This window comes from Botryllus schlosseri, chromosome 14, assembly GCF_051294905.1.
Source record: "Botryllus schlosseri isolate E-star chromosome 14, Bs_hap1, whole genome shotgun sequence".
NCBI lineage: Eukaryota > Metazoa > Chordata > Ascidiacea > Stolidobranchia > Styelidae > Botryllus > Botryllus schlosseri.
Window position 1 is genome coordinate 23,346,536 of NC_137249.1, and position 26,061 is coordinate 23,372,596.

A 26,061-nucleotide genomic window follows, 5' to 3' on the forward strand; every position below is an offset into this window, starting at 1 on the left:
TAAAATAAATTCGATTATTGTGTGTTTTTTAGGTGCATAAATGCACGCGTTTAAGTTTACAGTGTAGAACAGATCAGTAATGATTCTAAGGACCCATCATTACCACATAGGTTAAACTTTTTCAGCTATGTGGGTGATGATTCACAGCCCCACATTATGAAAGTTTAAGCGTTATCCTTCATCACCTTGATTGACAGTGTCGTCATTCATCGGATTTTCTTTTATTCGTGTTGTTGTTGTTATTATGAGTAAAAAAAACAAAAAAAATCAAAAAAATCATGATTTGAATTAATCATTCGATTAAAATCGATTTTAATCAGAGGCAAAATGATTTAAACCGGAACGCTACCGGCGGACCTCTCGTGGCACATACGTTAAAATCACTGTTGCCGGCAAATTCATGTTACCGTACCATCATTAAGTTACTTGTTTACGTTAGAAAACGCCATTGTGACGTCATTTTATTAAAAAGACGCTTGCAGCCCTTGCCCCACCACCCGATATTGTCACGAGCCGCCACTGCATATTTGCCTGATGGACGTGATGACTTCGAAAATTCACGGCATGTAATTGTATACACAGGCTAAATTTTACGCAATGTTCATGCCACGAGGAGAAGACTATTCGCCAGTTTCTCGCAGATTAACTTCGAGCTTGTCCATTATTATTATGACTTTGAACATTCCCAGAAAAGATTGCGCTATTGGAATGATATCGGTATCGCTCATGCGTACGAGCCCATACTAAAAGAGAAATCTCTTTCGTGAGGCGCACGTCTTTGCAAATTATCATTTCTTCACAGAGCGCAATATTTACCGTCACGGGCCGCACTTGTAACTCAGAATGCAGCGATGATACTATTTTTCCCTAGCAATGTTGCCTCAAATTTTGTACGAGTCTGAGCACTTACGCGATCCCTTGGAGAACAATGCGCAACGACCAAAAAAAGTCATCACTTCGGACTTTTTGTGCACAGCTTCGATTTTCTGTCCGCAGAGACCGTTTCAGCACTGCGCATTTGCGCACGTGCGCAGCTTAGAGGGAACATTGGTCGTGTTCCCCTTGCTTGAGAAACAGAGAAACGCGCATGAAACGGTAAAACAGAATCTACTTCGCGCCTGTTTGAGCTGCATCTATGATGACGAACCGTTTCAAGATGAATGCGATGCTTCCGAAGTTGCGATCGCCTCTATTTTAAGCCAAGAGGGCAGGCCTGTTGCGTTCATGTCTCGAACGCTATCAAAATGCGAAATGAAATACTCCGCTGTAGAAAAGGAAGCTTTGGCCATTGTCGAGTCTCTTCGAAAATGGGATTATCGCTTGAACCTAAATTAATTAAAATTGATAACAGACCAAAAGGCATTATCTTTCATATTTCGAAAAGACCATCCGAGCAAGATTAAAAATGCAAAGCTCACTCTGTGGAAACTCGAGTTAAGTCCGCTAAAGTATCAAATCATTCACCGCCATGGATCCGAGAATATCGGACCTGATACTCGTCTGTCTCGGGTTTGTTGTTCGTCCCCAGGCCAGCCACACATGATCCTTCAAGCGATTCATCAAGCGACGAGTCACCCTGGGATTCGACGGCTTGATCACTTTGTCCGATCCAAGAAACTACCTTTTTCCTATGGAGGACGTTAAAAAAACTTTTGCTAATGTCAAATATTTGCTAAAACCTCGGTTCTTCTTCTTGTTATTATTGACGAATACAGTCGCTTCCCATTTGCTTATCCTTGTCGCGACATCACGTTTTCAATGGTCGTCAATTGTCTCTCATCCTTGTTTTCGCTTGTCGGTGTACCGGAAAATGTACACAGTGACAGGGGGGCCTCATTTCTATCTAAGGAAATCACTGATTTCCTGACACGCAAGCGTATTGCCACCAGCAAGTCGACTCCTTATCACGCCACAGGCAATTCGAAAGGCCAGAGGCCTAATCAGACTTTGTGGAAATCCGTCAAGCTGCTCCTGGAAAGTCGGAGATTGCCGGAGAAACATTGAGAATCGGTTTAGCCGGATGCTCTGCATTCCATCCGGTCTCTCTTATGCACGGCAAACAATTGTCCTCCTCGTGACAGGTTCTTCAAGGATATCCATCTGAGCGACTCCATTTCCGACTGGCTTTTTCATGGCGGCACCGTACTTCTACGAAATTTGGTGCGGAGGCAGAACTATTGGATGCCAACCCTAAATGCCCCATATACGTTACAGAAACGGCGTAGAATCAACAGTTTCAGTTAAAGATCTCGCACTCTATACCCTGTTTCTACAAAGTCTTCTGAGGCGCTTGAAAGAAACGGAAAAGAGTTTTCCTCTGTCTACTATACAACGGAGCCGTCATCCGATGAAATTACCACGTCATCCAGTAGCGAAAAAGATGGCGTTGCTTGTAAAACATTTTTTTCGCGACGCGACGACGTAGTGCCGCGAGAAAGCATCAGAAGTGGGGTGCGAAGCTGAGCTCAACGGAAAAAAATAGTCGTAACCTTCCATACCATCAAACTATCCGTTAGATTTGCTAGCAACCTGGTCGCATTTTATGAATTGACGATAAGGGGGCGCGAAATCTTTCACCAAAAGACGTGTCTTGAAAAGTTTGAGAACTATATTGTTCCAAGGTAATTACTTCCTATATTATTTTATGTTTAATTTCCGGCGCCACAGCCCGATCTTAAGGCCCACACAGTTTGAAAGTTTTCAACTGCTGAACATCACAGAAATCCCAAACGAGGTTGACATAATTCGGATCACGAGTGGGATTTCAGATTGGCCACTCGATCCGGTTTTAATTATTTCAGAGATGTGTTTAAAAACCGGTAGATTCGGGGGCTATGCGTAGAATCAGGGCGTTTATATTTTATCCACACATAGTAGAAGCGTGTTTGAAGCTAACATGGTTATGATTCTGTGAGCATTGTGTTTCCTGGAACTGAACCAAAAGTGAAATTAGTAAATCCATGAAAGATCACTGCTCACAGATTTAAATTTCAATCCTGTTCTAGGAATCGGGACAACCGACTTTTATTACTATAGTTATGACAAATTGGTTATTGAGGTCGACCAGCCTATGAAATCTCGTCACTATCTTTCTGACGCGTGTATGATATCATCAAAGCAATGTTTGGTTTGTTTTAAATAAGGACATATATTATCTCCATGTCCTCACTATATATAATCAAATACCAATATTGCGTTTTGGTTTATCGCATTTTAGTGCGGCCTAGTCCTGCAGAATTTCCGGTCAACCTAGAAAAAATTCTTATGAAGACGTATTATATACTGTTGGAAAGATAATTTTATAAGCTTTTCAATGAAGGGTTTTGTCATTTTTCGCCTTGGGGAAAAAAGTTATGGGGGTAAACGTGCTAGGGCAGTGGTTCCCAAACGGTGAATTCCCCACTGGTGGGGAATTTCGGGATTTCTGGTGGGGAATAGACTCACTTTTGAAAAAAAATCTTTATAGTTCTCCTTTATTAAAGTTCATTTAGAAAAGCCGAGCGATAACTCTAATATTTCTTAGCTCATTCACAATTCAGCGATTCATGTTATCAGTGCCTCCGATTCGCAAGAATCACCTGGATAGTGACACATGACGTCCAGCAACTGTTTTTATTCATTTGTACACCATCATCGGTCACGAAACGTAGTGATACAAAATATCCTGATTCGTTATATTAAGAGCTCATATTGCTGAACATGTACTCGAGGGAAATCATGGACTCGCTAATTAATAGCACATCCAGACTCGTTACAAATGAAATTAGATATTTATTTAGTTTCAAGTTCTTTAAATAGCATGCGAAAGTGAAGTTTACGGCAGCTTATTTGTATATCAAACGCATGAGCTCGTTAACACCAGGGAGTTTATCTGACCCAAGTATTATTCGGCATTTACGTATGTAAATTGATGCTACCCCAAAACATTTGGAAAATTTTCCAGCCCCTCCTATTTTTCTGTAGGCTGCGCGCCAGGGTGGATACATATATTTACGGAGTCGCGTTTACGGTTACCATTTTACGGCTGTGTAATTATCAATTCCGGGGATCTTAACAATCCCCAATATTATGTATTTACTGAGCAAAGTCTTGCAAAAGTTTATAAGAGGTAGCACATTTATAGGGTTGATATACAGATTTTAGGAGGGGAATGAAGGCTCGGAATAATTCGGAAGTGGGGAATTAAGATAAAAAGGTTGGGAACCACTGTGCTAGGGAGTAAAACACTATTTTGCCTAATATTAAAATACAATTATAAGCTAAAATACGATACCTTCGTAACAGAATACAACACCATGAATTGAAATATGACTCTCAGCAAAGCAAACTAACAATCGAACAGCAAAAAAATGAAACATAACTTTATTAGGGGGTATTCATCATACGTCAAGGGGGCAAAAGTTGGCCGAGACGGCGATAACACGGGTTTACAAATTTCGAAAAAAAAATTGCGTCAAAAATTTTAATGATTGATGTTAGGCTATAATTTATGGTTGCTGAATTCGATTCTGTGCTAATAATGTCTCCATCACGACAGATTTTTTCCGTATTAAATTTTCTAATTTTCATAAATTAGTCAAATTTCAGCTTTCGTTAGTGACATCAGGGTTAGCGTACAACAGCAACAGGTCAAATATTGTTATTGAAATCATCTTATCATGAAACCTGGGTTGTTCTGATACAGAATGAGTGGGTTTTCAGTGAACTTATATACAGTGATTATCTATTATCGTTCAATCAGAAGCTCTTTTCGATCCATAAAATTACAATAGTCAACAAATTTTAAAAAAACACCAAATACCATACTGGAACAGAGGCAGAGATGTTTTTAAATGGGTGTCGGGGCTTTTTGTTTGCGTTCTGCCATATTAAACGCCAGGCGTATTTACAAAAAGCTTAACATTTTTGACGGTATCTGATTTGCCGTAATATTTTACTATGAACTTGAGCAGTGGTTTTCAACCTTTTTGTATTCGCAGACCCCCCTTGGACCGTCACGGACCCCCCCCCCACGAAGTTTTAGTTCAAATTTAGCTAAATTATTGTACAATCGTCATCTGTCTTGTGCAAATGAAAGCTGTGGGCTAGTGATAAACAGCAACAAAATTACTTTTCTTGAAAATAACAGCATTCTATTTATGTAGAAATTGGGTTGACTTTTATTATTTCAAAGCTGCAACTGCATTTTTTGAAATACGTGGTCGTGTCTTTAAAATCTGCGCCTTCGATTTAATATCAACGAGTGCTGAAAATCCATTTAGACAAAGAAAGGTGGTGGCGAATGTAATAATAAGGCATAACGCTTCCGGTGACACATTTGGCTATGGTCGCAACAATGATCACGCCAAAATTGACATACAATTTTTTATTGAACATATAACTTCAAGCCTGTTAATTTATATCTAGCACTTCATCTTGAAGTTATTAGGGAAAATGGTTATAGGCCTATATCACAGAAGAACACGGATTTTTGCGAACATTTTGAAGTCTGCGTGATTGACTTTACTAATCCAACCATTTATTTTTTACGCAATGCCCAACAAGACATCTCTATACAGCCAAATATTTGTATCAGTGGGCTATTGGCAATTTAGCAACTAAAATGAGTTCACACAGCAGGATATTCCATCTCAGACGGCCATCCTGTTGATGCAGGTTTTACTGTAATGAAGCAAAACTGCCACGTCATTTTCCTATTCTGAAAAATATAAATCAGGTAATCAACTATTTTGTAAATTTAGATGCTTCGCGGACCCCGACCCCCGGTTGAGAACCACTGAACTAAGGATTGTAGAAGTGATTGGCGTTGCTGCTCAAGTAGTACAAGTAACTTCATATGTTTTCTACTCAATTAATAGTATAAGTAGTAATTTCTAAGACACGTGAAAACTACTTCAAGTCGCAGAAATAACTAAGTTGGTAGGCTATATTTGGTCGGGGGGAGGGTGGTCGCATACTTTCGACATTTAGTCGGAGGTGGTTACATACGAAATTGCAACATGTATCTTGTCGGCTAACGCAAAATGTTTATAATGACACAATACCCATTGGTAGAATATTCCAAAATATATTCAGTTACCGTGCTTTAGGGGCTGTTAAGGCTACTACATTTATGAAATCATATGCAGCCAACATCGTTGCGGAGCGGACCTTTGTTTGGAACACACTCGTGGTAAAATTAATAACTGGGTTCAGTACCAAATCCAAGGTGGGCAGTAGGGCTGTTCAAAAATAACCCTTTTTCCTGAATCTTGCTGGTTACGTGATTAAATCATTAGGTTGCCGTAAAAAACAACGCACACCAAATCTGAATTCATTCCAACCAACATTCGCGGATTTCGTACAGTTTAAAAATTTTGAATTTGCCTAAAATTGCAAAAAAAAAATCAAATTTTTCTGCCAACCTCATGAAATTGTTGCGCTGTTGTCTTCAAAAAAGATGCAAAACAAATTTGACTCAATTCCAACCAGTAGAAACAGAGTTATTTGAGTTTTTCGATGATAATTCTTGGATTATCCACCGATCTAGGATAATCCCCGAATTATTGCATCTTTGGGTAAATTAAAATTTTCAAACTGTACGAAATCAGCGATTATTGGTTGGAATGAATTAAAATTTGGTGTGCGTCGTTTTTTAAGGCAACCTAACGATTTAATCACGTAACCAGCAAGATTCAGGAAAAAGAGTTATTTTTGAACAGCCCTAATGCGCAGTCTAGCGCCGCCTTATTATTTCGAAGTGAATCTGATATTTGCTTGTTATTTATTCCACATTTTTATGTATTTATATTCAATTTCTCTGTTATCAATTTTAGTCTTTTTGAAATTATTGCTGTAAGTCGGTGGTTCTCAACATTTTTGTCTACGCGGACCCCATTTCGACCGTCACGGACCCCCGCGGACCACCAAAGTTGTAGTTGAAATTTAGCTCTATTATCGAGCAACCTTCATCTGTCCTGGGCAAATATTCACTATATGCTAGTGATAAAAAGCAACAAAATAACCATTCTTTAAAATAACATCATAGCCTACTCTGTATGTAGAAAATGGGAAGAATTTTAGTATTTCAAAGCGAATTATGAAGCTAAATTTTTTGAAATGTGCCGTTGGGTCTTGAAAATCCGCGCCGTCTATCCGATATGAACGAGTGCCGCAAATTCATTTCCACAAATATAGGCGATGACGAATGTAATAATGAAGCGTAACGCTTTCGACGTCATCGTTGGGTATGATCGCTACATAGGCTACGTGACACCAAAAATAAGAAACAGATTTTAGTGAACACATAACGTCCAGCGTAATCATTTCTATCTAGCACAGGGGTGGGCAAACTACAGCCCGCTGGCCGCATGCGGCCCGCCACACCGATCTGTGCGGCCCGCGAGAGTCTAAAGATACTTTTTAAATATATTAATAAAATGCGCACTAAACATCGAATTAATGCAGGGACTTGATTGACCTTTTTCTTGGTATATTTCATCATGATAATTCTAAGACAGTGGTTCTCAAACTGGGGCGCGCCCCCCTTTGGGCCGTAAAAGCACCAGAAGGGGCGTAGCTGAGCTCAACTGAACAAAATTTTCGCGCTCGGCGCGATTTACATCCAGTTCATATTTATTGCTCTGTATTTCGTCTGAATTTCATATTTCAAAATCTCTCATCCACAGTCGTAACGTTCCATGCCATCGAACTAACCGTTTGGTTTGTTTGCTTCCTCGTTGCGTTTTGTGATATGACGATAAGGGTGGAGCGAAATTTGTCACCGTCATAGTGTGGGGCGTGTCTTAAACTTTTTAAGGTACGTACTGTTGCCGCAGAATTTCACCCTTTAATGAGTTCGCCATACGTCACTGCTTCTTGATTGTGACGCATGAATGGTTTATTGTATTTCACAACTACACGTGCTTGATTCATTTGGAACACCGTGCTATGCTGAAAGGAGTGATATTTGATGTGTATTAGTTAGGGCCGTATTGTTGTAGTTAGGGTTTAATTTGGCTTTGATATGTATTTAATTGCAGTATTTGGTTGTATTAGGAATTTGGTATAAGTGATTCGATCAGTTGTTTTATCACTGGGAATTGGTATCATCAAAAAACCGTACTTCATCCAAGAAGACGCGTGCTTGACTTACAACCGAAGCGTAGATAGCTGACAGTGCAACGTGGTCGTGTACCAAGAATAGGCTTCAATTTCTGCGGTTACATAAGTTTTTTGATGGACATTGCAAGTTTTTGATGTACACTTGAAGATATGTTTTGATGGTTACTTCAACAACGCAAACGTCGCACTAAAGGTCACAATGGAATCGTTCGTTGATACAACCTGCTCCAATCAACAAATACCAAATGAACGTGGGATCGACGCCCTGATGTTATCTGGGTTTGTGGAAAGTCCAAACTAACAAGCAATGCACGCCAAAGCCTACGATCACCTCGCGACGGAGGCTGCAGCACGACCACGCGAAAGCAGCTCGAACAACCAATGCAATACAAAGCCAAGTTCGAGTTGTGTGTCTGTTAGCATGGCCTCCGTGAGAGCTACAGCACGACCAAATGAAAGCAGCTCGAACAACGAAAGCAATACAAAACCAAGTTCGAGTTGTGTGTCTGATAGCATGGCCTCGGTGGAAGCTACGGCACGACCAAACAAAAGCAGCTCGAATAACCCAAACAATACAAATCCAAGTTCGAGTTGTGTGTCTCTTAGCATGGCGTCGTGTAATGTGAAAGGAAGCGTCAAAAGTGTATTGCAAAGCAAAGCCACTTTTCATAGGACAGCAACCAGATCAATCTCGAGGGTTGGCAGTCGATCCAGTGTACATTCCAAAAGTCATGATAGTCAATCTTATGGCTCAATATCATCAAAGTCTACCTCAGCTGGAGGAGTGACAATAATTCGAAAAGAAGCAGTTCTCGAAGCTAGAACTGTCACAACATCTCAACGGTACAAATTGGAGAAACAACAGCTGATGTTGCGTCATAAGCGTGATGAAGAAGAAAGAATACAAAAGATAGAAACAAAAAGAGAAGAAATTGCTCAGAAACGAAGAATTGAAAAGGAAAAGCTCGAACGTGAATGCAAGTCCATGGTGGAAATCTGGAGACAAATCAAACAAAGAGAAATTGATGAACTGAAAATGAGACACCAGAGAGAACAATTCGAAATCTCATCCGAGCTTCAGGAAATTCGTGCAAAGAGAAAGGTCCTTGACTCTAAGCTTATTATGGCTGCGGCCTCTGGTAGGAACAACGAAAATGCTCAAGATAAAACTCTGCATCAGTCTGTAGAATCTCAAAACAATGTTCTGATAAAGTTGATCCCTTAATCGGTTCCAACAGCAAATCCTGATAATATTGTGCCTGATCTAATTGATTTTGATAGCCCTTGTTTATTGGGCAAAAGTGAATCTAATGTTATGTGTGAATCGGAAATGGCACCACTAACTGTTTTTACCTAATTAATATCGGTCAATGCGGAAGCCTGTGAGTTGGCTTCAGAAAGAAACAATATAATTTATAACAATAATTCGGTAATCAAAGTGCTTTCTCGCCAATGTCATCAGCCTTCTTTGATAGCTTTTCCGGCACCTGTTTCGCCAGGCAATGGCTGTGAAATGTGTTCGGAAAATTGATTCGGTAAATACTAAACTTGGCTTTTCAAAAAACATACTGCATAACTTTACAATCCGAGTAAATGAATATTCTCGTCTAACCGATGAATGTCGTAAGGAATTGCAATGGTCAATATCTTTGAAACATGAATTAACAAAACATGAGTGGCAGAAGTTTTGCGCTGTGGAAATGCATGTAATTGCTACTGGTCAAATTACATCATACAACTTGAAATATCTTGTAATAGATAATGGTTGAAATGCGATCGTAACCTTGAACGAAATTTGCAGAGTCATGGTAGTTTCCAATCCTAGATCTCGACTTACTGAGTTGGATTTGTTTACTACGTCACTCTTTCTTTACAATGTAACATGTTTTTGTTATTCATTGCATCACAATGCTTTTAGTGTCGTATCTGGCTTCATGCAATTTTCGAATTGGTTCGTTGCTATGTACTCATTTGTTTGAATTGGAAGTGTTATTCACAAATTACGGATACGCCTGTGGAAAAATGTGTATAAATTAACTGTATTAAATTTCCCATTTTTGGGGGTGAGGGTGTTGCCGCAGAATTTCACCCTTTGATGAGTTCGCCATACGTCACTGCTTCTTGATTGTGACGCGTGAATGGTTTATTGTATTTCACAACTACGCGTGCTTCATTCATTTAGAACACCGCGATATGCTGAAAGGAGTGATATTTGATGTGTATTAGTTAGGGCCGTATTGTTGTAGTTAGGGTTTAATTTGGCTTTGATATGTATTTAATTGTTGCATTTGATTGTATTAAGAATTTGGTATTAGTAATTCGATCAGTTGTTTTATCGCTGGGAATTTGTATCATCAAAAAACCGTACTTCATCCAAGAAGACGCGTGCTTGACTTACAACCGAAGCGTAGATAGCTGACAGTGCAACGTGGTCGTGTACCCAGAATAGGCTTCAATTTCTGCGGTTACTCATACTTCCTATATTATTTTTTCTGTTTAATTTTTGGCGCGACAGCCCGATCTAAAGGCACATGCAGTTTGAATGGTTTTAACTGCTAAACATTACAGAAATCCAAAACGAGATTGACATAATTCGGATCACGAGTAGAGCTGGGCAAAGTCAAGTACCTGAGTAATTCGATTCTGAATCACGTAAAATGCTTCGAGTCGAGTAATCGAGTATTACTCATTATGACGTCATAGCAGAATATTATTGGTCAAAGTTCAAATATGTACCTTTTAAGCGACCGCAAAGAATATAATGCCTGTTATCCATCATATTAAAGATACTTTGTTATTTTTTTCGACCATACCGTTTTCATTGCATTTGGTGACCATATTGTGGGATGATCATGACTTCGGAAATGTGCTATTTCCAGTAACGTTCGTAGCTTTGTACTTCATGTTTCGTATGCTACGATACGGCCAATCAAGGTTTCAGGGCTTCAGCAGTGAAATTAGCATAAACTCGTTGATCGTTGATAAACTCCCCGTTGATAAATGAACTTTCAGTGGTGAGGAGCGTATAATTTCAGTACTCGAAAAAATCGTCTTTTACTACTCGGATGAAGATCACTTACTTTGAAATCGCCTGAGTGTGTTCTGGCCATTATTGAGCTTTGAGCAGATGGTGGTGCGAAGGGTCCGTGGACGCGATCGAAGCTTATTGTGCTTTAAGAAAGAGGACACGATCGCTGAAGATTCTTAGGAATGATGAATGAGATACGCATCGTAAAAGGTACAGTACTACATAGCATTTGTTGCCTTGAATATATATGACTGTGCACACCACCCGGATATCTCTGATGTTACATTACCGCGAAATGTCTGGCTAACGTGCTTCCAATCATTTCGCGATAAATCGAGCTTATTTTTTACAGTGTGTACAGCAGGTGTGTCAAAGCAATTCGAAGTAGTTTAAAAAGACTTGATTCAATCAGCGAATTTGTAACCAATGTTGACGTATATGAAATACTTTCATTAAATAATCCTTCAAGACAGCAAATATCGATCACGTTCAATTTGTTCATAGGTCACATTATATACACGCAACTGCGATCAAAACCTGATCACCACCTGCGTAGTCAATCCGCTGTGTGTGAAATGGTATACCATGTTGGTGTCTATCGTATATTAATTTTGCGTGCGATTTGCGTCAATCTGCTGTCGAACAGATATACTTTTGCATACCCTTGAAGTATACAGTATTACCGCGTTCTCTATATTACGGTTCTGTGGTTAGACAATACAGATTAGTGACACCCCCAGACCGATCAATAGTCGGGTACTCAAGGCCGTAAAACCCTCATTGTCCTGTGAAATTATGCAACGCGTTTTGCGCCCCTGCGTTGTCTTTGTAGATCGCTATTCAATTAGATCCCTCTCACCAACAGACATACCGCCGGTTATCAAGCGTTTTTATGTATGATCTACCCCACTGTCTAGCGAGACGAGTCCACGGATTTTGGTGTCTGATTGATAATGTCGTAAGAGTGTGGTAAATTCTTTTACAAAACTACTTTACAAATTTCAAAATCCCAGCGTCCGAAGAGTAAGTAAGTATCTACACCAGGGGTCGGCAACCTTTTGGTAGTCACGGGCCAAATTTCGAGTGTACAACTTTTTCGCGGGCCGGAATTTTTGTAATACTATATTTTATGCTCACTTCGGTATATTATCCTACATTGCTGCAATCTCAATCATACCATTAACAAAACACATTTATTTACACTTCAACAACGCAAAATAAATGTGACAATTGACGCAGCTTACTTTGTGATAGGTTTTCAACTTCTGGTAACAAGTCAGATGAAGCAAGAATGTGACCATATTTTAAATGGGCGTCCGAAATAGTGATCTTAGCTTGCTCTTCGTGAATTTCATTGTTGAAAACTATTGTTTACATGCGTACGTGCTACCAAATATCGATGCAATTTCTTTTGCATTGTTGGTCAAGTTGGGATAAAGATCAATTTCAAGAAGGTACTCTTTGTAAAGTCATGCAGCGATATGCTCTTTGTATGAAATTTGTCTTTCAATTCAACTGCATCGCATTTCGAAACGGCCCATTTGAAATTTTCAGGAAATGGTATTGGCGTCCACATTAAACGGACTACTGAATAGTCGGAATTTAATTTATAGAGAAGCAATTTATGAAAAGTGGGTGAATATTCAGTAAATAAATTTCGTATCACAGTTACAAATGTACTGTTGGTACTAGGTTTTCTCTCCTCCAGTATAGGAACGTGAGCATAACTTTTTGTATTGTTGACATTCCCAGGGTCGCAGATTTGTTTCGAATGCGCCTCAACATCTCATGTATTCAGCTGTTTTCCCCCGAAGTTGCAAATTTGTTCAGATGTGACGTTAGATGTGCAAAGAAAGCAAGATTAGATAACCATTTTCGATTACAAGATTATGAGTCGGCGATATTTATATTTTCGAGGAGAGTTGCTATTTCATTTCTCGGTTCGTACACTCGTGCAAGCATAGCTGCTCGACTTAATGCGCCAACATAGCAGATATACAGGTAATCGCCATATTAATTCTCTGCTGCTTGTAATTTATCTGGCGTAAATGCTGGTGATTCAGTTTGTGAGACCAAATCATATAAACAGTTCATCATTGTGGCCAAAACACTATTCAGGTTTGTTGCCTTGGCGCACAATGCCTTCTGGTGAATTTAACTATAAATAACTAACCTACGGAGGAGGCTAGTTATTTATAATTAAACAGTGTACGTTTTGAGATTTTGTCATTGCGTCTGAGATGTTCCAAGCGTATTTGGCGGGGGGCATAGCGTATAGTGGTGACGATAAGTGCCTACCAATCTGGCGGCCCGACTCGATTCCCGTCGGAGGTTTATCTGGGCTCCTCTTCCCCCGCCGTCGTCGTTCTTACGACGACAAAAAATCCCAGAAGAAGACCCGAGAGAAGAAAGAAAGCACTCACTAGGTATGGAAAGAACTAGTAGAAAAGGCCGCGGCTTCAACAAGATCAGCATCGAAAAGAACTGTGACATCAGGCACTCTAGGCCGAGGTGGATGTTAGAATGACAGGATCGCAACTGCGTGTCGTTCGACCTCCTCCTATCTGTTCATGACATCGCATTGTGTCTTATCGCATGGCACATTGTGTAAGACTTGTTCAGATGAAAAATATAACTCAACAATTGATTGATTGATTGATTGATTGATTCCAGCAAGCAGAGGAAGGAGACCTTTATTGTCACACCCCATCAGAGTGGTAAACCCTTTAAAAAGTATGGTACACCTTCGGTTGCGAGATACACCCGATTGATAAGTAGCCTACTGATGTTGTCTACTCTAAAGACAATCTCCATCTCCTATACTTCAACCACCTTCGTTTTATGGCGTAACAGTAGACTAATACCATGTAGGCTACTTATATCGTGGATATGCCGCATTCTTTCCAAGCAGTGCTGCACTGCAGATTGAAACTCATTATGAAACGGCGGGCCGTATTCTCGTGATAACTAATTATGATGTCGCGGGCCGGACGATTTCGCTTGGCGGGCCGGATCCGGCCCGCGGGCCGTAGGTTGCCGACCCTTGATCTACACCTAAAACTGTTGAAACGGAAGCAGTCTGCGGATACTTCCAATCTGCTCAGTCGTGGTTCTTGACCCTCCAAGACCTCTGTTAGCATCAATCTATCTCACTGTTTGAAGTGCCAATTTCAAACGTCGTTATAGTGATCACTCACTCATGTGTAGAATATAGAAATTGACGCCTGTCCTATTTGCATGACCTCATGGCTTTGGTAAACTTACTAAAGCGGAAAGTCACTGCCAAGTTGGACATTGATTGATCGCTCTCTTGTTAACGTCGATATTCGCTCGTACGTGCTTTCATGCCTTAAAATTTTTGTTATCATCGAGTGTGGTCATAAATAGACAGGTGTAACAAATTTGATGCGTTCAACGCAATATGCGTTTACCACATCTCATCCCGGACCGTAACCGATCGTTTTCCGCACCTTATATATGATAAACGTCACTTTTACTCATAGGTAAGCCGATGATCTGTGGAAACACAGGCGCTGTTTCTGCGCGGCAGTCTGAATCCTGCGCTGCCGATTAGAGGCGCAGAAGCCTGTCTATGGGGTTATCTACGGATGCCAATCGTTGTAATTCATACACGTGATCCATGACTTTAATAACACTATAGCACGCCCAACTTGATGATGATAGCTGACACTTAGCACAGCAACAGCAACATACAGCCGGCGAACGTAACAGAATCAAGATAAACGTAACTAATGTAAGATTTACAATTAATTTTGCGTCAACGTAAATAACCAACAAAAGGTGGTTCGCAGACGCTTTATATAGCGGTAAGAACAGCCTATCTGAAAAGGCTTGATTACAAATGATTACTAAAATCAGGATTAACAAATGAAATGCGCAAGCGCGAACAGGCGCTAACGTGTCATTTCGTTATTCCTTCAACGTCACATGACCGCCTATGCAGGCTTTTGGGGTATCCATCAATACAGTGTTGAACGTGATCCGTAGGGACACCACTGCGTGTTATACGCCTGAATAAATATGTTTACGCGGGTTTACATCTGGTGTGGTGTAGTGAAGTGGGTGCAAATAGTAAATTAGACAACACAAACCAGTTGATTACATCGATTTATATACGGGAATTGATAAATTTTGACAAAAGTACCATACACATAGGCCTACTCAACCTTAACTAGTGACTTTTGAATGGATGTTATGTTCTAATACACCTCACTCTGTCTATGGTTTCAAATAGTAACGTACTTATTGGTGTTTCGTTGGGTTAAACGCACTTTGAACGCTGCGTACATCTATTTGAGTTTTTACACTCGTCAGATAAAACACGGGCAATCGTCAAGCATTAAAATCAACCGGTGCTGAAATGAGTGTGCTGCGGGTGAGCTTATCACATAATATTTTCACATTTCTCATGTCGTGGTTGTCAAAAAGAATCGCAACGTTCGACAAGGGCTGGGAACCGAATAAAATTAAGACTAGTGTTGAACAGTTAGCAAAAGCGGGGTTTTACTACGTCGATTCGGACAGAATCAAATGCTTTTACTGTGACGGCGGGCTTCGTTGGGACCGTGAAGACGAGGTTTGGACAGAACATGCTAAATGGTTTCCGCAATGCGAATACGTACTCCGAACGAAAGGTATCGAGTTTGCGCAACGTATCGAAAAGACACACCCGAATCTCAATCGTCCTGTGATTAGAAACCCCATAACCAGGCAACAGTTGATATAACGTCAAAAATTGATCTGCGGAAACGTCAGTCGTGTGATCGAGCTATGAGTTAAATAGTGTCGATAAAACGATTGTAGTGTATCAACACCTATTTACGAGACTTGTGTAACTGTGTCTTTTGTGCTGATAACACTACCGACAAATTAGAATGAATTTCGTGTATATTCATTGTAAAATTATTTGAGCAATAAGAAGATGAAAGGGTGCAGTTGCTTACTACGCGAGTCAGTCGGTGTGAATAAGCAGGCGCGTGGCGAGCAACGAAATACATTCAGTATTTCTGAGGTACTCGAGTCAGTTTTGTTCACTATCATAGCTACCAACGTGCTCGAGCTCGACCGTTTTATGGGGACCTCCTCTTTCATAATTAGGATGGAAAGCGATTTCACGATACCGACATTTCTTTACAGCTACTTGAGTACTCCAAAGCTATATTTGAAGTAAATTTAGCATGTGTTGTAAACAGGGCTGTGGAGTCGGTAAATTTTACCACCGACTCCGGCTCCGACTCCGACTCCACACATTTTCAATATACCGACTCCGACTCCGACTCTTGATTTCTTAAACGTACCGACTCCGACTCCGACTCCGACTTCGACTCCTGGGTCTTTAAACGTACCGACTCCGACTCCCGACTCCGACTCCAGCATTATTACCAATTTACTTTGAAAATTATATGCCACATTGTCGGTTGAATGACTATCATACAACCATTAAACATATGCAAACATATGATTAACTGTGGCATGCTAAATTGTTTCATTGTGGCACAGCTCGAATTATCCACTATGCCATTAACATGAAATAAAGATTTGCTAAATATCCTTCCTTATTCAAGTTTTTATAACATGGACTCTCTAATATCCTGAAATGTATGAATCATTCAAATATGGCAGATATCCAATCCTGTTTAATAAAAATGTAGATACAAAATCCAAGTGTAGCTCTTACGTATGACTCAGCAACTAATAGAGAAATTGAACTTACTAATTTTGTCATTGCACACTATCCTGATCACAAGCACAAACACTCTTACTACTAACAATAGATATTGGTCAGAAATGGAATTTAGTTTAGTAGTCAAAGACCATAGCCTATGTCTAGTCTGCATGTACTTAATCAAGTATTCAAGGATTGGGACTTGCAGTCTTTCTTAATCATTTGTTCGACCTAAACAGCTTTTTAATTTTGTCAAGTGGGGAGCATCGTTTGGTCATATCTACATCATTTCTACAATTTTACAAAACCAGCCGATGCATTTTCTCTGTCACATGGTATAATTCCAAAAATTGCATCAATTTTGATTGCATCGCGAAAACGCATATTGCGACTTTCTTCCTCTCTGCAACTGAGTTGTAATTTGCAAGTAATGTCTAATTTTATCTATATCAGGGGTGGGCAACTTTTTCGACGAAAGGGACACCTGAGATTTACGAACCATTGCGCGGGCAACTGGAATGTTGATAACCTTTTTTTAGTCGTCGATAGGAGCGAACCGAATTCGGTAACATTGCAAACAATACTTATATTAATACGCTCTAAAATTGATAACAATATGTCATGCAACTGTGCAGTGCGCAATCAGGCCCTGGTCGTTTTTGGCAAGATAACGACTAAATTAGGCTATAGCTATATCAATAAATATGTCGCTAACATACATTGGGGGTCGCATCTGTATACCACTGGGCTTATTTGGCAAGGACAGGATTATTCGACGTTTAGACATATCAAAATCGATGGTATCAGTGAACATGCCTCTATCATTTTGTGCAAATGTTTTGTCGACGATCTCGCTGCGAGTGCACAAGCGAAGCCGAATCTCCTAATTGCGAATACAGTTAGACTCAATTCTGTGAATAATATGTATTTATAATTTTCAGACGGGTGCTCAAATACTGAATGCAAGAAATCTAGTGACAATGAATCATGCGAAGTACCGAGAAAAATTTCAAGTCAAATAAATCTGCTATGAAATATTCTACTTCATGGTCATATACGAAGATCTGGGATAAATGTGGCTGGCCCCTGGATACGTCAATGCGTCAGAACTGTTGTTTTAGTCATGATCAAATTTCGCGGTCATGCTAATCAAATTTTGGTTGGGCTTGCAATTGTACCTGATGTCATAAATAATTTCGAGAATTACCTCGCAGGCCACACCTAACCTTCTCGAGGGCGAAATTTTCGTGCCACGGGCTGGCCGCACCTGATCTATATGGTTAATAATAACAGTGGTTGGTGGTACATAAAAATTCTATTGAAAATTCTTTGAAAGCAAATGCTTTCATGATAGAGAAGTTGGAGTCGGAGTCGAAGTCATAGTCATTCTCACAAACTCCGACTCCGACTCCAGTCAGTATTTTCCCACCGACTCCGACTCCGACTCCGACTCCAGCTATTATAGTTTTCACGACTCCGACTCCGACTCCGACTCCGACTCCATCAAGCGAAAATTACCCCGACTCCGACTCCGACTCCACCGACTCCGACTCCGACTCCCCAGCCCCGGTTGTAAATCACTCCAGCTATCTCGATAACCTCGCCAGAATGCGTAGTTTCGTCTGGATCTGCAGTGCTCATCACGTTGTGTATACACAGAGAGGTATTGCAGTGGCGACTTGCTTCAGTCGAGTAACGGACGATGTCGATTTCACAGGCGTTCCAAAGTATATCTTGTGGGAATGATGTACCACCACCCCGGCTATTCTAGCTACGACGTTGGCTCATTAGGCTGTACCAAGGTGGGTATACCCCGACAGAGATGGTCGAGTGCGCTCGACCTTTTTCATGTAACGGTAGCTTGGGGCGATTTTACTATTCACCTATACATGTTTACACAGGCCCCCGTATCCACGTAATAGCCTGCACAATGCCATCATAGCGTCATTTTTCCGATTTGGCTACCTAAATACTAGACTTTCGTAATCTAGGCCCACATTTCGCGTTACTCGTGGTGTTTTTGGGATATTTTAAGCCAACAAGGAGAACAAATTGACAGAAAGAGAGTACATTTGGGCAAAGGGGTGACATATCTGGGAAAAGGAGGACATATGATCTCCTAAATGAGGCCGTATGGTAACCCTATTAAAATAGGAGGGTCGATGGGGTCATCAAATGTATCGCATTGTGTTGGTGTCAACCATCCCGAAAACGCGAGTTTTGTCAAACCGTAGATTGATGTCTGACATCGATTATGTCACGCTCGATTGATCACAGCTGATTTGCGTACATCACACCACATCGAAATTACAAGTATTCGAATGACAAGTCATGAGAACCCGTCGGTGTGATCATCGTTCCTGTCGAAAAATTAGGCGATTTTCTCGAATACCCTACCGGCTGACGGTTGTATTGCTAACGTATTTCCAGACTCTTTGGACCTGGATCAACAGCCCCTGTCAGTGATCACCATGTTACAATACTAACAAAAACAACCATGCCAAAGGAATCGTACGTGATAATATCGTGTGAGCGTGGTGGAATACCTCTTAATAATAATATGAATGAAATCTACATGGTTATATCCCGTCGGAATAGTTGACCGGTAAAGTTATTGTCATCGTTGTGTGATTCGATTTTTCCCAATATACTCCTTGAGGTGCCAAATCTGATCGCACTAATAACACCTGTACAGACGAATCAAACAGAATTCCGCCAAAGGGGAGATACAAAGATTCGTTGTAAGCAAATTAATATACCACGACACCCCCATTACAGCAGAACTATTTTTTCTGGACAGGGGTGGTCACGAAGCATCTCCGGACCCGGCGCAGATTTCATCAGTTTTGAGCGACGCCGGACTGGAAGCGGCCAAATGGCCTTGAGAGTCGGATTTATGTTACATTTTACCCTCACAATAAGTGGAAATAATACGACTTTACGTGCCAGCCGGATTTTTTGGACTTTGATTTGGCAAACCGAGTCGGGGTGGAGTCAGATTTCGAAATCTCTCGCTCATCTTTACACCTCACCGAAAGCAGGCTAGATCGCATCACGTATGATCTGACACAATTCAGCCCCATTATTGCACCACCGCAACTTGGCGAGTTTCAGCAAAATAAGGTGAGTCCACTGATCCCCGATGAAGCGAGCTATCCCGATTCGTCACTGTACAACTGAATCTGACATCGTAATCGTAGTTTCAGAGTTAGAACGGTAAATGCAAGGCTCGAAAGGGTGACACAGCAATTCTCTGACGGTAACACTCCGCCGAATCAATATATCCGTAGTATGATGTTGCAAATATGTTTGGAGGTGTTTGCATAACATGTATTAAGGATATTTTACTGCTCACGCGAACACAACTGATTGTCTACAGCGAAATTAGTCGCACTCGAACGACAAGTTGGCGGTGAACTCGTGATCCATATGTATCGCACAGACGGGCAAAGCATCAGTACGACAACAGATCGATTCAAGTTGTATATCATGTACAGCATACAAAATTAATATCCCGCGGTAAATTGCATAACATTTATAGGCACAGGCATGATTACGCTTGACCAGACGTGAAGCAGTAAAAAGAACCCATCACAAATACATTGTTTGGTTGGGACTGTCTGTCCTTACGAAGACGCTGGAACGCGGTATAGATATGGATTAGCCACATTTGTTGCTTGCACCGATTACTAGGTACACAATACCGGAAGTTAACACGTTGATGCGAGAAAAAATTGAGAATCAGCTATTTGTTTAATTACTTATTATATTCATAATGTTACTTTATTTAAGTTAATCTATGTCGGGGCGCCTAATACAAATTTCTACTACGACATTCATTCTGATTCTCGGTATGACTCGAAATGACACACATATTTATAATCATAACAGATCATTTCTCGTTACTGTCTGGGTCGACAAGAACGCAAAAAAGGGTTCAAGTACGACAGTATGAGACAGACCACAAGCGTCACTTTACACAACCGAACGTATGGACACCTAGAACACGCACCAGGATCTCATGGATCAGAAAAAACTATACTGACGTCACGACCGGCAATTATTCCTATGACCCACCGTACACGAAATTGAATCAACCGCAGAACGACAAGTCAACCAGTTTGACGCACTATTGTTCCCAAGCCACGAAATTGGACCACAGAATGACATGACAGGGCCGGCCAACTATTATCAAGCCCCGTCGTATACGACCGAACTCAGCTGTGGGTCGTGGAAAAATACAGTAAAATTACAATGTATTATAATAAATCAAATCCCAAGTTTCGTGTCTGACCAGAATGCAAAGGTCAATCGAGATTCTTTGTTCTATTTCTCTCTAACCTCAATTCCCCCCTTTTTTTAATTGCAGCACACAGGGTCATAAAAGTATTGCCGCAAAATTGAGAATGAGGTAAATCTGTAATTACTTATTATATTGATAATTCTTGTTTGTTTATTATAATCCTTTCATGCGCACGTCGTGCACATTTACCTAACTACTACTATTTTAAAGTGAATTTACCAACTGCATTTCGTAAAATACGTGGTCGTCTCTTGAAAATACGCGCCATCGATTTGATATGAACGAGTGCAAAAAATTCATTTCCACAAAGATCGTAATCTTGTAATGTATTTATCAATTTTATTTTCAAGTCATCCCACCAATGTGATATGTGGGTGTACGTTCGGGTTGCCATACGTCCGGAATTTACCGGACATGTCCGTAATTCCACTGTTAAAATTACGTCCGGGAGGAATTCCTAAAATATGCCAAAATGTCCGGAATTCTGAAGTAAGCTCATTATTTTTTCTTAAATCAACATAATATTATTTTTGGGCAGATTTATGCTGCATGATTTAGTATCACATATATTGGTTTATTAATGGGACAACCACCCTCGCAAAAAATGCGATCAAAATAAATAAAAAGTACATTCATTTACAGAAATAATTCTAATTGTAATCGCAATTACAGGAAAACGGTATATTCATAAAGTTATGCTGTTTGGATGCTTTATTCCAGTGCTCTTCAACCTTTTTCGTCGTGTTACACCCTTTTAAGGTTTACTTGAAACTGGTACACCCCTGACCGGATAACTCATTGATTCCGTATAGTAAGCCTATACCAGGGGTGCTCAATGCTCAACCTCCTTATTATTCACGGTCGTGCTTCGATTCATTCATAGCATACCACCGCATTCCGGCGTAGAGCCGTAATGGCCCATCTGGACGTCATATAATCAGGACTCCAACTGCTGCACCCCAAACCCGTCGATTGGTGGGGGGGGGGAGAGCTCGAAGGGGTCCCAAAATTATTTCTTGAATAAACAGAAATTATCGAGTATATTTTTAAAAATTTGTTCAACTTCATTCAATTTTTTTCACCCTACGCTCGATTTAATGTCAAATTTCTTGATTATAAGATAGCCTTCCACGAGAAAAAAATATGCAAGATTAATAGCAATGGCATTTCGGTGTCCGCCATTACCGCGCCACGACGCTCCAAGACATATGAAGTTTTAGGCCATGTAACAAAATGCGATCCTAGAAGTGTGCCAGAATGATCGGCAGCGAGAAAACATTGGTCCAAAAGGACCGCCCTTGTGCTGACTGAAAACCCCGAGCGGACCAAGGGGCCCGCCCGAATTATTTTTATTTACGGGCCCTACATTTTCCAACACATTTCATTTTGATTGTAAATCTTAAAGTAAATCTGGGCAGAGAGAGTGAATAACAAAATTTATAACAATATGTATGCAATTTCTGATATTATTGAAGGATTCAATCACGAATTATAGAAAATTTCACGCATCGCGCGATCTTACGCTATCTAAACTAGCCCACTAACGTGTATAACAAATTTCGCTGACAAAGTAGCGGTTATAAAACGTAGACCGTGATTAGGGGTCTACTGTTTGGTTTATGACGCCATGGGAGCCCAAGACCAACGTTTTTTTAGGCGGGGGGCTGACGAAGTGCTGTTTCGGCCCTGCATATACTCATGTTAAATTGGCTACTGGCATCTTCACACCGCGGAGATCGCTTGTGGTGTTCGGCGCCATCACTGATTTCTTGAGGTATACCTTGCGTACAGAAGTTTTTAAATGTAACAGTAGTCGCGCGGACGCTAAAAACGTCTACATGTAGAGGATTTATTTCGTCTATAATATGGGCAGTTTCATATATTACTGTCAACTATTTATCCATTCTTGGCACACGTGAATGATTAAGCGATGGAGCTGATGGAGGGGGTGTAGGCATACACGCATACGAATCCATCTTGGTAATTCCTAATGGGGTGCATCATTTTCCTTTACGGTTTGCATTTGTTCGGTGGGACTCAGATTACACTATATATAAAATACGAAAAATCCTTGGCCCCTGAATCGCGCAAGCGTGAATGAAATTTTCAAGTTTAAAATTTCTCAAAGATTTGAGAAATTATTCGTCTATTCAAATTTCATATTAATTAACGGACCCCCAAACACGCTCTAATTTAATTAATATGTTTTGCATAAATATTGTTTAACGGCTGCATGCGACCGTATGTCTGCATGTGCTGGCCTGTTGAAAGAAGTAGGAACAATGCTGCAACGTTTTTGAAATGCTAAATACGAATCAGGGCTCGAGGATCCGGATCACAAGCTAGCACTGTGCTTCTCAAACTAGACCCCCTCGAGACAACCTGGCTACGCCCCTGTAATGATGTACACTGCAGTAGTGAGGGAATCTACTTTTGGTACGCACCAATCACAGAAGGCCACGTCGCCTTAATTGCCACGCCTACATTGCCACGCCTACATTGCCACATCATCCGCCTATTGCCACATCATCCGCCCATTGCCACATCATCTGCTACGTCATCAGCCACGCCCATTGTTACATCACCACGCCTATATGACGCCCATTGCCACGCCTAGATATTCTAATGTTTTGTGAATTTCAATACCGATTTTCCATGTGTATTTAGCAATATGTATTGAATAACTTGCTTCCGAGAAATAAATATCATTCATTATACGTTAGAATTCAGCGCTTTTCATATCTTCTAACACTTTACTCAGTCTCCTTGAAATAGCATTGTATAGTGTACGAGTTCATTTTATTTCGTAAAAAGAGCATATCAATGATATCGTTGATCGTTATTGCGTCGATTCACTAGCTGAAATCCTCCAGATCGGTTGATGTTTCGAGGTACACCGCTTTGCTGCCGTCCGACACTGCGATCCGAGTTCTTGCGTTCGATCTGACCGTTTTGTTTGATGTAGCGATCACTAGCTTGTAGTATATACGATACGAGCGGAAGGTCGGGATTAGGAACAACTACGCTGGGCGAATAGATGACGAATTCATCAGCTCGCGGTATAACCGCTACCTGTATAATGTTTGCATGTCGAGTATAAGGGTATTTAACTCAGCACTAAAATGCCAACGGCTAGCCGCAGGGGTCCGGTTCTCGTTGCTATAATTAAACGAACACCTTCGTCGCAGGTACGCGATCACCGACGTTATAATGATAAGGACAAATTAGCCGCATGAAAGCGAGTCTAATGAATATAACGACAGACAACAAGTTAGTTGAAAAGTAAAACTAATCGTGACCGATGCAAGACGGCGTGAAACAGCGCTTTCGCTCGATTCTTGTAGTGACCACATTTCATACGATTCAGTCCTTTTCATGTCACTAGAATAAGGGTGATTAAACCGACAGTGAAACGCCGCCGGCGTCTTATAACGTAATAATGTAAGCTGCGTCGGGTGCTGCTATAATGTTCGGAGCGAATATAGTAGAAAGTCCACGTCTGGACACCTGTATGCAGATGCGCATACTACCGTAGTAAAACGCATTTAACAGAATGCAGGCAAAATTCGATATTGCTTTGTGATGATTTTGATGTTGTTCCATAGCGATCGGGAAGATAGGACTCCTAATTTCCTAACTAACTACAAAATCCCTAGTAACATAGTCGGACGCATAACGGAATTTACGCAAAATCGGTATTGCTCTGCGATAATTTTGACCACTATGTTTTGATAATAACTTGCTTCCGAGAAATAAATAACATTCATTATACGTTAGATGATACTTTTCCTTGATATTCTATTATGTGTATTTAGGGCTTATGCGACATCACTATGTTGGCGACAGGCCTGATTTGAACACACTAATTTTGCGAATTAAACTTATCGCTCAACACGGACACTCAATGAAGAGCACCCTGGAGACCCACATAAATGCTCCACAATTCTTGACATATAATATACAGAGCATATAATAAGATGACAAAACCTATACTTGAGTACTCCGAAATGTACAAGTACTTTACCTTTTCACGACGTTTTTGTAAGATGAATACTAATTTTATTGAAAAATGAAATTTATGTTCTCAAGTAGGTTTTTGTCTACACGCACCAACAACTCAAGTATTTATGACACAGGAGTGATTCATTAAGTATAGCGCAAGCAGGCCAAACCTATAATTGAGTGCTCCAAAATGTACAAGTACTTCGCTATGTACTCCCTCCACGTAAAAAGTGACAGATTTAGGCAAAAGTTGCTATAGAACTGCGTTAGTTTTAAAGTTGTTCCATCATGCAATGTGTGATGAAATTTGATATGCTGCATAATCACAATGCCCTGGAGCTCATTTAGATACGTTTTTTTAATGTAGTTACACATTCTAGTTGTTTTGGTGTAAGGAAAAAATCATTCGATAACTCGATAGTTAACACGCGTTGATGTAACTTTCCTTATTTGTATGCATAGCCTACGCGAAATTATTATTATGTCATGAATAAGTAGTTTACAAATTCATACGATTTTTCTTGTTGCGCTCCGTGATAAAATGTAATTTTTCGCTCTTTTTTATTTTTTCAATAAAATTAGTATTCATTTTACAAAAAACGTCGTGTAAAGATAAAGTACTTGTACATTTCGTAGTGCTCAAGTATAAGTTTTCAAATCATTACCGTGACAAAATTTTCAGAATAGCAACTTTTGCGTAAAGTCTCTGTCTTGCATTTAGTTGCCGGCTCTGAAAGCAAGCAAAGTTTGTGGTATTTGCGCAACATCGAAATTTGTACACTTCACGCGGGGCCTACGATACTTACGGCCTAATATGGCACATTACACTTGCTGGATATAAGAGGCCGACACTCCCAACCAGACATCACGACTGACTCAATGATTGCTTGCGATCTCACTTCTCGATACCAGACGCCTCGCCATACACGTCTAATAAAG

The 26,061-nt window shown here is 40.4% G+C and overlaps 1 protein-coding gene; it reads right to left on the minus strand.

Annotated features, from left to right (window-relative positions):
- The window catches only part of LOC145456243 (uncharacterized), a 223,473-nt gene that overhangs the window by 38,685 nt on the left and 158,727 nt on the right, over positions 1-26,061 (minus strand).